Raw genomic sequence first — 14752 nt, forward strand, 5'->3', positions numbered from 1 at the left:
AAGACGGTGAAATGGCTGGTCGGCCATTCCTTCATGCATTGGGCGGCGAAGTTTGTGGAGAAGCAAATTTACGGTAGAGCTTTGGGACTCCCCAGCAGTCGCCATGAAGTCATATGGTGGGGAAAAAGCGTCATGAGGTGGGGCAGTTTGCTACCATTTATCACTGCTAACTTGCCAGTATGGGGGTGCCCGGATTTGCTGGTGAGTCACCTAGGTGAAAATGACATGGTGAAATTATCAGTGCTGACACTAATACAGCTTATGCAGAGCGATCTGGAGCTGCTCAAACTGAATCTACAGGGTACATGTTTAGTGTGGACGGAGTTTGTGCCCAGGAGAGTCTGGAGAGGGCCAGTTAAACATGCAGCAGTGGAACAGGCTCGGAAAAAAACTGAACAGGGCAATGAGGGTATTTTGCTGGCCACAAGGGATTAAGGTCCTGAAGCACGAGGACATAAAAGAGCAAGAGGGGGCACTGTTCAGAGCGGACGGAGTGCACCTGTCGCAGTTGGGCAATGCGTATTATTTGACAGAATTGAGATTTCTGCTAGAAGAGTTATGGGGAGAAAAGTTGTGGGTTAGAGAACAAGTATAAAGTTTTAATTTAAAAAAAAAAAAAGAAAAGAAGAAACTGGTCAGGAAAATGTCGTGCCCAGGGTGGGGCAGCAAAACGCCTAGCGGGTTTTGCTAGTTGGCAGTAGATGGGGGAGGTTGGAGAGCCAGATGTGGGCTTGACCACCCTTCCAAGGGGAAAAACAAGGAGGAGAAGGAACAGAGTGGGGGGGGGGATGCACGTAGGAAGTAGGGCATGAAAAGGAATAGGGGAGTGTCTAGGGGGAGGGGAAACGAAGTACGGATTTGAAGAAACAAGATGAGCAAGGAAATATTGAAAAGTTGGGGTTCTTTAAGGTTTGGAGAAATGTTGAAAAGTTATATGTTGTATTTTGGAAATCCTGTCCTAAATAAATGACCTTTTACACTAAATTGACTGGTGTCACTGTAAGTGTGTCCCGATGGAGGGGCCCGCGGAGAAGAGAGCACCGCTCTAGTGTCTCCGCTGGCTCTTTCGGGAGTGGAAGTGACGAAAGGAGGACAGGATTGGGTATCAGGTAAGTGGGGGAGGGAGTTAGGGAAGGTTTAAAAGGGGGTGGGGGAAAGGAACGACCTCTTTCCGCGCCAACTGTTTTACAGAGCGGAATTTGGCCGCCCACCCACCCGGCAATCTTGAGGTGAATGGGGTATATGAGAGACTCGGAGAGGCCAGAGGATGGACAGGCAAGGGTTGTGAGGAGTCAGTTAGGGCAGGTGGAGTAGAAGGGTTAAGGCAGTAGATGGGGGAGGGTGGAGAACCAGATGCGGGCTTGACCACCCTTCCAAGGGGAAAAACAAGGAGGAGAAGGAGCAGAGTGGGGGGGGGGGGATGCATGTAGGAAGTAGGGCATGAAAAGGAATAGGGGAGTGTCTAGGGGAGGGGAAACGAAGTACGGATTTGAAGAAACAAGATGAGCAAGGAAATATTGAAGAGTTGGGGTTCTTTAAGGTTTGGAGAAATGTTGAAAAGTTATATGTTGTATTTTGGAAATCCTGTCCTAAATAAATGACCTTTTACACTAAATTGACTGGTGTCACTGTAAGTGTGTCCCGAAAGCCCTGCCTCTGAACAGGAGGCAGTGTCGTTCTGAAACCCTGTCTCTCAGCTGGGGCTGCCGTGCCACCCTTTGCTTACACAGCTTGGGGCTGGGGTTAATTGCTGGTGGCAGGTGCTCAACATGTCGCCCATGGTGCGTCAGGGCCTGTCAGGCTTGCAGCGCCCCGCCACCCTCCAGGGCGGGAGATTGGATTGCAATGGCGTCATCACGGGAACTGTGTGGGAGTTTGAAGTGACTGGTGCGTGGGGGAAGGCACGGGGGAGGGTTGAGCTTATCATGACTCACCACATAAGAGATTCGAGGGGGCAGGTGCTACCACTGAGATGGTAAAATGAAATGATTTCCCAGAAGGGGGTTTATGGTCAATCGCACATGAAGCACAAGGTGAGAAGTGCCCATTTATCTGCACAGTGGGACTGATCTCCTTCAGCAGCCGAGCAGAGACTCCTGAGAGTTCAGTCCACCCCTCAGGTCGCTCTGTGTTGTTGACACACACACATTTACAAGGGCCTGGCTAAAAGCAAGTAGTTCTGTAACTGACACAAATAGGGTTATCAGATGGTTCTGTGTTACTGTAACACCATTTAGCCAGCCCTGGGCTTTTCTTTACCAAATTATTGTTATCACATCCTGCGAAATACAACTAGTTGCGCACACTAACACTACAACCCCCAGAATGCCCTGGTGTGTTAAATAAAAGTTGAGGTGGGCAAAAGAATGATGGGTAGGAATGCTACCTAGAGCGATTGCCAGTGGTTAGACTTACTGGAATCATTCCTCCCATCACCTCTTGTGTGTGCTATGTACTGCCCTAAGTGGCCAGGGGCATGCCCAGACGTGGGTCTCATGCTCACTATACCACTGGAACAAAGCTACACGCAACTGATGATTCCCAATCAGGGCAAACACAGTCTTGGGTTGCTTGTGTTCTGGTTCAGGAAGGACCTGGCCCTGCCTTGGATTGTTCTGACTGGTGCTTGACCAAGACTAATTTGCATTTTGCTAGGCACAAACTGAGGTGGCATGATGGGCAAAAGAACAATAGGATGGAATGCCACCTGAGTGACTGCCAGTGGTTAGATGTTTTGCATGGATTCCTTCCATCATCTTCTGTGTGTTTGACATGCACTCTAGGCCCACCATAGACTGTGAAATACTGTAAAAGCCAATGAGGGTGCTGCACTGTACATAAAGTATACAAGACCCATTGGAAGAGGGTTCTGTACTGGGCCGGCTTCAGCACTGGTGGTGCCTGGTACTACAATCAAGGAGGGGGTCCTGGGGACGCTCGGATATCTTCACTACCACCTGGCAAAAGTGGCCCTCATCTCTCCATAGCCCCTCTCTGACACATACATTTCATTTGTTTTAAAGTGCTTGCGAAGGCTGACTATACTAATTAACTCAGCTAGCCACATAAAATAGAGATCTGATCTTTGCAGCAGGTCTATTAACCCTCTGCGCTCCTTTGAGTAAAAACTGCCACAATTTTTGTCTCTAGCAGGAACATTAATCACAAGAGTTATCTTGACATTTTTATTGCTGCCTGAAAGCTGGATGCACAAGGAACTGTGCAGCAGATGCTTTTAAATCGTAAGTTATTGTTCAATACAGCACCCCCTATGAGGTCAGTGCCCTCCCTCCAGGTAAGCGCCCAGTGCAGTCGCACCAGTCGCAGCGCCCTAAAGCCGGCCCTGATCCAGTACCGTGAGGTTTACAACTTTAGGACAAGGGGATGTAACGCACGATTTGAAAGTATCACAAGCAAACCCGGGTGCTGAGCACAACAAATTGGAGGAGACACCTAACAAAAGTTACATAATGCGAACACAAATATTGAATGTACCATGTCAAGGGCTTCTCATCATAGGTGTCAACTCCCAGGTGGCAGCAGACCTAACAGGATGATACAGGCTAAGCAGCAATATTTTCTGCACATTCAGGTCCCTCGTGCAGCGGAGGCGAGAAGGAGGCCTTTTAATATCTGATCCTGAACTAGATGTAATATTATGAGATCAGGGGGATTATCTAAGGCTCAAAGAGGTGTGTGTTCTCTCTTCATGGCATAATTGCTGTAAAGGGGATAGATTGCACTGGAGAGATGCATATGGCTAATGATTTACCCTCAGTGCATCTTCACACCACCAAGCCATAGTTAGCTCATTTAGGGAAGAGGTCGACCTTTTTCATTGCCTAATAGTGTGTAGCAATTTCTTCAGGAGGACACATAAAAAGAAGTGTCTCCAGTTATCCGTTCAACTGAACCCAAAAGGTGGCATGGGCACGAGGTGTGGCTTAAACTAGTGAGGGTGCACCAAGTGACGGAGTAGCAGGAACCCATGTTTATCCAGCCTGTGCCAAAAGCGCAGCTGGAGGTAGTAGAAAAGCAATAGTGTTCGTACGACTTAGTTAGTGAGGAGAATGGCAATAGGCCGTAGCCTCCATAAATAGACATTTATAGAGGCTTACGGCCTATTGTCATTTTCGTCCCTAAGTCTTTCAAACCCTATTGCTCTGTTTGTTCCCTCTTTTCCAGCTGTGAACCCGTGATCAGAATGCTGGAGCAATAACTCCCGAGCTGAACATTTATGCCTTCAAGAAAGTGTTGTTCTGTAGGTGACAAGTTCAGTTCTAATCCTGTCAATGTCCACTCCAGGCACAGATCTCCCTCCAGGCCTGGAGCCGCACATACAGTGAGTAGCAGCCCCGCACTGTCACTTCCTCTGCACGGGGACACCGAGCCTTGGCATGTCTTTCTGACAGGTAGACCTTTATGACAGAACCACGAGGCCTGCCTGTGCAGACTTCATGTCATTTAGGACACGTTTTCCTCACCAGCCAAGACATGAAACAGTTTGTGATTGTTTTCCTGCTGTCGCTCTGAGAGGCTGGATCTGTGGTGCTCATCATTTTGTGTCAGAGGAAAAAAGTGTGTGTGGGGGGCAACAGCGCCTGAATGCTCTCAAGCAGGAGCTTCTACTGCTAGTCCTGCATGGGCAGGGAACTTTAGACGTCTGGCAGGTGTCTGCATGTGGGGGTGGGGTGGATTGAGCTTTTGGGTGCAGTAACCCCAAAAAAACACCATGCTTAACAAAGAGACTGACACCTTAATCTCTACCTTTCTATCCAAGCACGGAGAAAACAAAAGAACGAGGCCAGCATGGAAAGTGTCGCCACAACCTGGGGCCAGCTGGCCATTTTTTGGGATGAGGACATATTCTCCTGAAAATAACTGCTGTATCGATCAATCCTAGGGGTTCGGTGCTATCAAAAGAGTATAAAAACTGTCCACCTGAGAATTAGGGGCATACAAAGATGTGCTAGAGAGACACAGGGCACATAGATTACCTCTCCTGTGAGCCAGTGCTTAATTTGTGCTTCTTGTTTCCGGTGCTGAGCACCGGCTGTTATTTTTGAGGGCCGGCTCTTATTATTTTTCTGCCTCAAGCACTTAGAGCAAAAGACACATATGGGAATGACGGAGGAAGAGAAAAACAAAAAAGCGTCACAATGAGCAAAAGCTGCAAGAGTGAGCTGAAGGGAGATGGAGGGAATGGCTGTAAATGGATCGGAGAGGCCCGCGATGGCTTCAGGACGAGGCTGACTCAGTATCCTGTGCTCGCACGTTTAACTGCAGCTGCCGAGTGTATAGGAGGAGGGATTTGGGCACCGGCACGTTTTTATTTACAAATTAAGCACTGCTGTGAGCTACATTATATCTGGAGGTTGACATGCAAGACGTCTCATTTAAAAGTCGCCTTTTCAATTCAGTTTGTGGAGGAAAAATAAAATACAATCCCACTTTCAACTAATCCGATTGGGACCGAGTGAATGAGTGAGGCGAGGGAAGCGATGGAGCCTGGCACTCTTTAGGAGGGGGAGGACTGCTCCCCAAAGGGAAAACTGAACAATGTGGCTATACAGTGCGTGTTACACACCGCCTCTCAAAGAATATGGCCTAAACGGCACCGTTTTTCTGGGAAGTTCTGTATTGGGCCTTAGGAAATAATCATGCCCATCAAATGCTACTTAATGTGGCAGACCTTCCGCTTGGGTGCGGAAGTGGGCACTCCTTTCAAAGAAAATTGTGAAAAAATTGGGAACACTGCAATTTTTACAAAACAATTTTCCAATTATTTGACTTCAAAGGCTGTATTATTCATAGACAGTTGTGAATGGGCAACTAAGCGCAAGATAAGGCTTATTATCCCTGTGGATATTGAGGGGAGGGCGGTGGGTTTGTTCCTATTGTATCTTTCTTTGTTTTTATCTTACTCTCTTCTTTTCATTCTTTCCTTTCTCATAACTTTCTTTTTTTTGTTTCCATCTTTATTCCATCTTTGTTTTCAGAGTCTGTATGTCCTCTCTCCGATTTCAGACTTTATTTTTACTTCTTAGGTTCTGTCGATCTTTTTACTTTCTTTTCATCGTTTCTTTCATATTTCATCTTTCCTCCTTTCCACCTTTCTTTCCTTTCAAATCTCCTTTATTTCTCTTTCCATCTTATCGTCTTTCTTTAATCCATTTATTCTTTATTTCCTTTTCAGTGTCCTTCCTTCCTTCTTTCTCTTTAATCTTTGGATGTTACCTTAGCATCCTTCTTTCTTCCACATTTCTTCCATGTTTTTCTATCTTTTCTCCATCCATTTAGTTTTTTCATTTTTTTCTTTCTTCCTTCTTTCCATTTGTATTTCTGCCAGTTCCCTGGGCTCTTTCATAAGTCCGTCCTATATCAAATAAAGACAAAAGTGTGGATTGATTTTTTTTTTTGGGGTCTGACAATAGCTAAGCTCTTTCTTTTTGTTATTTCTTTTTTGTTTATAAAAAGTAGACCTACCAAGGTGGACTTTCAACCGGCTCTCTTCATCCATTGGTCTCTTCAGATGTCGTTCACATTTTGCTTCTGCAGACCACAGTTTGCATCATGGCTTTTTTGGTCAACCTTCTTGAGCCATTGATTTCATTACCTGTGATTAACAGAATTCTACCTAAGCACAATGTCCTCACTCAGAGAAAAAGTAATTGCTTTGTTTGTTTTACTCATTCTAACTTTAAATGGGCTCCGCAGCTCCCAGAGACACTAATAATGGTCCTTTGTTGCTGTTTTTGCACTGCCTTGCCCTCTGCTTGCGGTGGCTGAGTTTTAAAATTGTTTTTTTACACATTCAAAAATGGGCATCCTTGCAAGCGTACACACGAGTGGCCAACTTTAAATGCTTTAAAAAAAAAATATTTAGAAAAACATTGTAAGATGTCACACTATGCACTGCACACACAAAAGCAACCATCTTGGAATGTTTTAGTAGAACTGTATTACAAATACACTAAAAAACATTCACCTGGTTCCCGTTTTTAATGTTTTTTGGGGAAAAATGTTCAAATTACATTAAAAAACACCGTCACTCGAGAGGCTGACAGCATCACGAGACTTATTGGCTTTACCAATGCTTGTTAGTTTTCAAGTGCTTTAAAGACTCTGACACGGTGGATCAGTGTTTACAGACCTGTGCAAGTTTCGGGTCCACTTAGTGGTAGATGGTAGTGACCTAAAAACAGCTCAATGATCTTACACCCAACCGTTGGCCAGTGAGATGGTAGTCTCCGCATTCCATTTCCTGCAACTCCACTGAATTTAGGCAGCTGTCCATGCACAGTCCTGCTTTATAGGAGAGAGAAAGGTAAAATTACCTTTTTCTTTGCTTAAAAATGATCATACAGGCATGTATGATAATCATAAAAGGACTGTTGAAGGACTGGTGATTGAATTGCTCCATTGCTTTTTCTCTTAGTAAATGTTCTCCCCTTTTACTAATTAATCACAATTTTGGGGGGATTTTATTTATTTTTCCCTCTTCCTAGATCTCCTTCTCTGTCTGCTTTCTTGTTTTAAATATATCTAAATAGCTTCAGTTGCGGCTGGCGGCGGGGTAACGTGGTGGGGCGGGTGAACAAAACAAACAAAGAAAATAAATAAACTTGCCTGAATCCCTGCTGCATCCACATCACCGCTTTTCTGGCTCCACCAGGCACAGGCTCCCAGACTGCCCTGTGGCCAGTCCTAATGCTGCTCTCATGCTGCAGTATGAGAACAGCATCAGGATTAGCCTAAGCGCCCTCACTTTGCGCTCCCAGGCAGACTGGGAGGCTGTGCCTGCTGTCTCCAACCCGGCAACCCAGCTCGTTTTGGAGAGTGCTCGGTGCGCATGTGGGTTTGGCTCTCCTGAGATGGCCGGGCAAACCCACATGCGCACTGACAGCAGTGCGACTACTCCTCTTCCCTGCCTGTCATCCCCCATGGCCCCACCTCCTAGAAAAATAAAACAATAATAAACTTGTTTATTATCGTTTTATTTTTAAAGTTTTGCAGCTGCTGCTGCTGGCAGGGAGAGCAACGCTGCTCAGCCATAGTAGAGGAGCCGCCGCTGAATAGCTTTGATATGGTGAAGCGGAGGGTCAGAGTGATGCCATCTTTATAAAGGACAGAGAAGTCAGTCTCTCTGCTCCGTACAAAGATAACCAGGACTCTTGCCTTCCACATACCAGATGGGGGAGGTAAGAGACATCAGCTCCAGAAAGAGAACCTTTCTGTCACATACAAAAAATGTATCCCTTGATATCAAAGAAGGGGCCACTTAGCCCTCTAAGGTGGTGGTGAAGTGTTTCTCATTGCCTTGTACTAACCTGGCCAACAAGGACTATCTTTGCTACATAAAGTAATGATGAAGAAAGGGCCTCTCTGGCCTGTTTTAGATGACAGAGAGGGACTAGGCACTGCCATGCTTTTGCCCATACACCGATGTTGGACAGAGGGTACTCTTTGTCATGCGAAAAAAATCTCAGCAAGAAAGTATCATGCCTCCAAAAATGATAATTAATAGGACACTCGCCCTTTGCAAATGTGGGTCTGAGGTTCCGATGATCATCAGAACCCAGGATTGAGTTGAGAAGAAAAGACTCTTCTCCTTCATAAAAAGAAGGATCTTTCTACCCTATATATTACATGGTAGAGAGAGTGTTTCTATGTCCTTTACAAAGATGCCAGAGAAGGCCTTTCTGTTTGAAACACGCAAGCAGGCAACGAGTTACAGAACCATTCTGCAATCATACTTGGGATGCAGAGCCGCAGCCGGCGGTCTCGGTGTTCTGAACACACCTCCGAAAGGTGAAAGCTGTCACTGAGTCTGGTATTAATAATGTTGTCACCATCAGATCATTGATCCACAGCCTGAGGTAGGCTCTCATCTTGCAGACTGGAAAGGACACTAAGAGGGTCATTAGGGCTTCAGCGGACGGTTTTCACCATCCACCGAAGTTCCTCGGTCAGGTTGCCGCCGTTGCGACCACCTTCCCACAGGTCCCATTATACAAAGCAGACAGTGAACATTGCGACGGGGCTAGCCAGGGGAGCCCCTGCACTGTCCATGTCGGATTAGGACCACCAGTCCCTCCTGTGGAGGAGAACTGGCGGTGCTGGCGGTCTGACCTTGGCATGACTACAGTCATAATGTGGCAGTCAGACTGCCGTCAAAGTGGTCAGACCACTGCTTTGGCGGCGGTCAGACCGCCACCGCGACCCTAGCAGTCTGAAGACCAACAGGGTCGTAATGACCCCATAAGACTGAAAAATTTGGGGGGTGAGAAGGCACTAAAGGAAAAAGATCCAACGACAAGAGCATCTTTACCGCCTCTTCAACCAAACTCAATTTTCACAGACTTCTTTGCCTACAGATGTTTGAAGATCCATTAGAACCCATAGTTTGCTGTTATATTTTGTGGTTTCAGGCGGGTCCCGATAACTCTCTGTGTCCACTTTTGTATTCCTCCCTGAACAGTCACTGTGGATTGTTGCCAAAACACTCCTGCTCAGGCTGAGGAGAAGGCAGAAGACACTGCATGAGGCACTCTCTTCTGCATTTTAACAAGTCGCATGTTGCCAGGTTTTAGGTGACCCTACGCATTTCATTTTTGTCCTGCAAACATGTAGTGCCATGATCCAGTGTTGAAGCCTTTTCCGTGTCTTCATTGATACCTTCCTGTGTATGTATGGGAGTAGTCTCTGTATAACTAATCGCTGTTATGTATGTTGACATTTGCTTATTTTTAAAAGCCAGGCCAGAAGTTTACCAGATTTATCGCCTCCACTGGCTCCCAATAGAAAAACGAATCACTTTCAAGCTACTCACCAACACGTACAAAGCCATACACAATGTCAGACCAGTGTACCGGAACCACGAGGTCTCCTTCCACACCCCCGCCAGAACCCTCCACACCGCTTAACTGGCTCTGGCAACTACCCCTCGCATTCAAAAAACCACCGTTGGAGGACGATCCTTCACCTATCTCACAGCAAAGAGCTGGAACAACCTGCCCCTCTACCTCAGACAAAGCCCATCTTCAGGAAGAACCTCAAGACGTGGCTCTTTGGATGAGGCTCTACCCCCCCAGCGCCTTGAGACCCTCACAGGTGAGTAGCTGCGCTTTACAAAAACTGATTGATTGATTGCCTTCTCTGTGCAACGCCTGACAAAATTACCTATTTTGGAGTAGTTCCTTCATGATAGACTCTTCAGGTTCGCTTCAGCTCAGGCCTCCATCATGACTGCATTTTGTAACCTGGACAGTTTATTTTCCTTAACCAGTAATGCGGTTTCTAACTTTTAGCCCCTTGACCTTCTATGTTAATAGTTAAATCGTCTCCTCTGTTACTGTGTGAGTATCTGGCATTGTTATACTTGAGGTATGTCATTATTATACTTGAGGTATGTTGCGACCTCCTTCCTGCATGTTGTCCCCACTACAGTGGTAATACAGTTTGTGTATTTGAAACCCCATCTTATGGAACATTTCCGTTGATTTCGTTTTTCAAAAAGAAATACAAAGCAGCGCCTGCAATCCTGAGGCCCGCGTGCTTTATGTCGTGGGAGATAAAGGAAGAAAATCAAAAGCTAACTAAAAAGGCATCTTTTTCATTGCTGCCACTGCACCATGAAGTGTGGAACAAAAGCTTCTAGCCGCCCCCTCCGGAAACCACATGTATCTGATGGGCTTACTGATATGTGCCCCCACCACCCCCACTATGTGAGGGGTATTGTATGCACTAGTTTGCGGTAATTGAGGCATGTCAGATCTTTGAATTATGACAGGTGGAGGTTAATATGTGGAGCCCATATATATTGATATGCGTCTACTTTGTGCTCGAAAAAGTGTTAACTTTTCCATCCCTAGTAAATGCTAGAATGTATGAAGACAGGTGGTGTCTTCTATCTAGGATACGATTGGAGCCTCATAGGGTAAAGGTAACTTGTGTGCCACCTGTGGAGCTAAAGCGATTTAAAGATTTTTCATTGACTTCAATGGGACCGTTTGTCGATTGAGTAGACCTAATATCACATAGATTGGGAGACGCAGGACCTGTGTAGCAAGAGAGCGAACGATTTATAATCTATGTCGTCTAGGACCCTCGCTCAGTGCCGGGTGAGTTTTGGGCCATTCCACAGCAGATGTAGCATCGTTCCAGTGTCTCTGTAACCCAGCCAGCATTCCTGACTGCATCAGGAAAATCAATTTTTCAAAGATCATAAGAAGTCTGTGTACATGTGTTTTAATGGAGGGTTGGGTGGCAAGTGCTGAATCTGTAGGTATTGCATATGGTCTGACTCTGAAATTCTGTACCCTTCTTTCCGCCCGAAAGAATGATCACTTCCAAATCAAATACACTTCAGTTCCTTTACAGTCTGTTCATGTCCAGCTTACAAAGAGGTCTAGTTGGATGCCAGGGCAAAGTCTGGATTAGCAATGATAGGTGCCACTGGCAAGGGAACAATGTTAGCCCTCTACTCTCTGCCACTCTGTCACGGGAAACAGCAATTAAAACGCGGTCAGTACCAACCATGCCTTTACCAGGCAGGTTTTAGGGTGGGTATGGGTTTTTGGGTGGCAAGGGAATTTTCAGGGTTCCAGGGTTTGGGGTATTGGCTTTTGTGTGGCAAGGGTGTTTTTAGGGTTTAGGATGGGTATAGGTTTTTGGATGGTGAAGTCATTTGTGGGGTTTAGGGTGGATATGGGTTTTTGGGTGACAAGGGCATTTTTAGCGTGGGTATGGGTTATGGGCGGCAAGGTTTTTTTTTTAGGTTTTAGGGTGAGTATAGGTGTTTGGGTTGCAAGGGCATTTTTAGGTTTGAGGGTGGTATGGGTTTTTGGGTGGCAAGGGCATAAATAGGGTTTATGGTAGGTATGGGTTTTTGGGCAGCAAGGACAATTTTAGTGTTTAGGGTGAGTATGGGTTTTTGGGTGGCAAGGGCATCTTTAGGGTGGATATGGGTGGCAAGGGCATTGTTAGGGTTTAAGGTGGGAATTAATTGTTGCGTTGCAAGGGCAATATATATATATTTAAAAAAAAAAAAATTTAGGGATGATATTTACCTCTTACATTTTTAGCATGCATGGTAAACACGTATGCGTTGTAATGATGGCGTTGTAAGGGCATGTGTGGTGATGGCATGCGTGGTTCTGTCATACAACCCTCGTCGCAGACTGCCAGAGTGTTCTTGGTTATAGGGTAAGAGTATAGGCAGCAAGCTTGGTTTTCCGGTGCAGTATGTGCCACAGCTGCCTGGTCCATGGTGCACCAATACTTTTCAGACTCTACCCAACCCCATTCCATCATAAACCGTAGATGAGCTGCTTGGTAGTGATGTGTGACATTGGGAACTCCTAGTACTCCCTTTTCTGTAGATTAGACTATAGTGCATACGTAATCTCTTCCTGCCCCTTATGAATCTATGCAATGCATTTAAAGTGATGAGAGTAGGGGACAGGGGAAGCATCTGAAACAGAAACAGTATCTTGGGAAAGGGATACATTTTTAGGGCAGCGATTCAACCTAGCCAGAAAAGATGGGACTGTTCCAAGAGTAAACGGTCATTTTTCACTCGTTGGAGGAGCAAGTGATATTTAATTGTTGCTGTTTCTAAGAAAGCCAGAGCAATTTGTAGGCCCAAGTAGGGGATGGAAGTTTCGTCCCAGGAGTTTGGGTATTAGGCGTGTAGGTGACGTTGATGAGTTAGAGGGACAGTGAAATCGAGAACCTGTGATTCCTGTAAGTTAACTGTAAACCCAGAGAGATCTCCAAAGCACCGGAGCTCGTCTGTCAAGGTGGATGGGGATGTTAGGGGGTCCGTCAGCACAACTTTCACATTTTCTGCATATAGCCTAATAGTGTGGGTTTCACTACCGAACTGCACCCTGGGAATAAGTGGATCTTCCCTGTTACATCCATTATCATCTTTTTATAAAAAAAACAAGGCAATTTGTCAGAATATCCCTAAGGTTTGCTAATAGTCCCTGGTTTTCAACTTGTTCCCTGGTGCTGTAAAGAAGGGATATTATGGAAGCAGGTTTGCACTGTATCTCTGTGAATCTCAACAAAAGCAGCTGTGAATTGGTTTGGTAATTAAAATGTAAAAAGTGCAAAACCATTTTCTTTTTTTAAACGGGTGGGGGGAAGCAACTAGGATGAAAGCAACAGGGAGGAAGGCAGCAACATGGGGCGGAAGCAACATGAAGATGCTGGTTGGGGGCGAAACCAGCACAGGAGCCCATGTAGCTGAAACAACACGGAGGGCGCAGATGGTTGAAAGCAGATGACAGAGAGAGCGCAAAGGTGAATGTTGAGAGGAATAAACGGGCAAAAGAGAGCAGTGCAGAATGGGCAGGGGAGAAGGTGATGGCACGAAGGGAATGGGGGAAGTAGACGTAGGTAAGCGCAACATGAAGGATGTAATTAGAAGCACATAGGCGATAGTGAGCAACAAGGAGTGCAGGTAAAGAGAAGAACACAAGGGATATGGCTGGAAAACACATGCATCCCCATTGAGTGCTTTACCCAAAAGAAAAAAGTAATGCTCGCAAAGCAAGCAAGTGGAAACACAGAAGCCTGCCTTATGAAAAGAGATGGTAAAGAGTCTATGCCCCACGGTAGAAACATACACAAGCTAGACAAGCTGGGTCATGAATAAGAAGTAGGCAAATGAGAGTGACAGGAAAGCCACCCAATGGAGAAGCAATGGATGGGCTCCAAGCTCGTGTATGTTTTTGGTAAGCCCGCAATATGCCTTGCAGAGGACTGCACATGTCTTGTAGGTGAGACCTAATCAGATGCCAGACCAGCAACAAACTCTAGATTTGACAGGCTGGCTACGGCTGGCAACCCAGCTGCTTGTTGGTCCACCATCAGACCCAAAGAGCTTGATTCAGAGTTTGACAGTAACTCATAATCCTCTAGTTTCAAATATAGAATAGAATCAAATAGAATAGAACAGAACAGAATTTGCACACCGAATTTCCTCCACCATGGTATACCTATAATATAGGAAATTCAGTTGATGGATTCTCCTTCACATTTAGCATCTTTTCTAAAAAAAAAAAACTTAAAAAAACTAAAGGATGTTTAGTTACCATTGAGCTCTAAATCCAGGACTACAAAACTGTCTACACCACGACATCCTGACATTGTGTGTACCCTTTAAAGGTACCTTCTAATGTAATGTTCTTTTACATGTCTTACTGATACCTGCATATATCCCAGTAGCTGCTTAGCAGGGATTCAGCGCAGGGCACATGCTGCAAAGAGCTGAGAGTCATCTGCAGATCACAGCTTTATATATTATCACTGCTGATAGAACAATTTTTCTGAAAGGGTTATTGTCAAGGCAGAGAGGGGGATAATGACTAGAAACTTTGATACCTTAATTTAACTCCAACCTACTCTTCCCAGTAGGTCACAAAAAGGCAAGTCAAAAGGCGGCTTAAGGATTTTTGTGTGGCTCAACTTATGGTAACAAAGGGCAACTCAGGCTCCAAAAGCTTTGATCTTTCTAGCCATAATTTTAGCTGTTTCACTAGTCACATCCTGCAACCCACCTAACAACCGGAGAGTAAGGTACTGCGTCATTACTTACATATACTAACCTCTGCCCGTCACATCCTTCGTGTCCCTCCCAGCCGTACCCCGCCTTCTCCTAACCAAACCATATATGGCAAGCCTAGTGCTTTAAGCAATGGCTGAAGACACTTTTGCCAACCAGAACGACAATGCAACTAAT

This window comes from Pleurodeles waltl, chromosome 4_2, assembly GCF_031143425.1.
Source record: "Pleurodeles waltl isolate 20211129_DDA chromosome 4_2, aPleWal1.hap1.20221129, whole genome shotgun sequence".
NCBI classification, from domain to species: Eukaryota; Metazoa; Chordata; class Amphibia; order Caudata; family Salamandridae; genus Pleurodeles; species Pleurodeles waltl.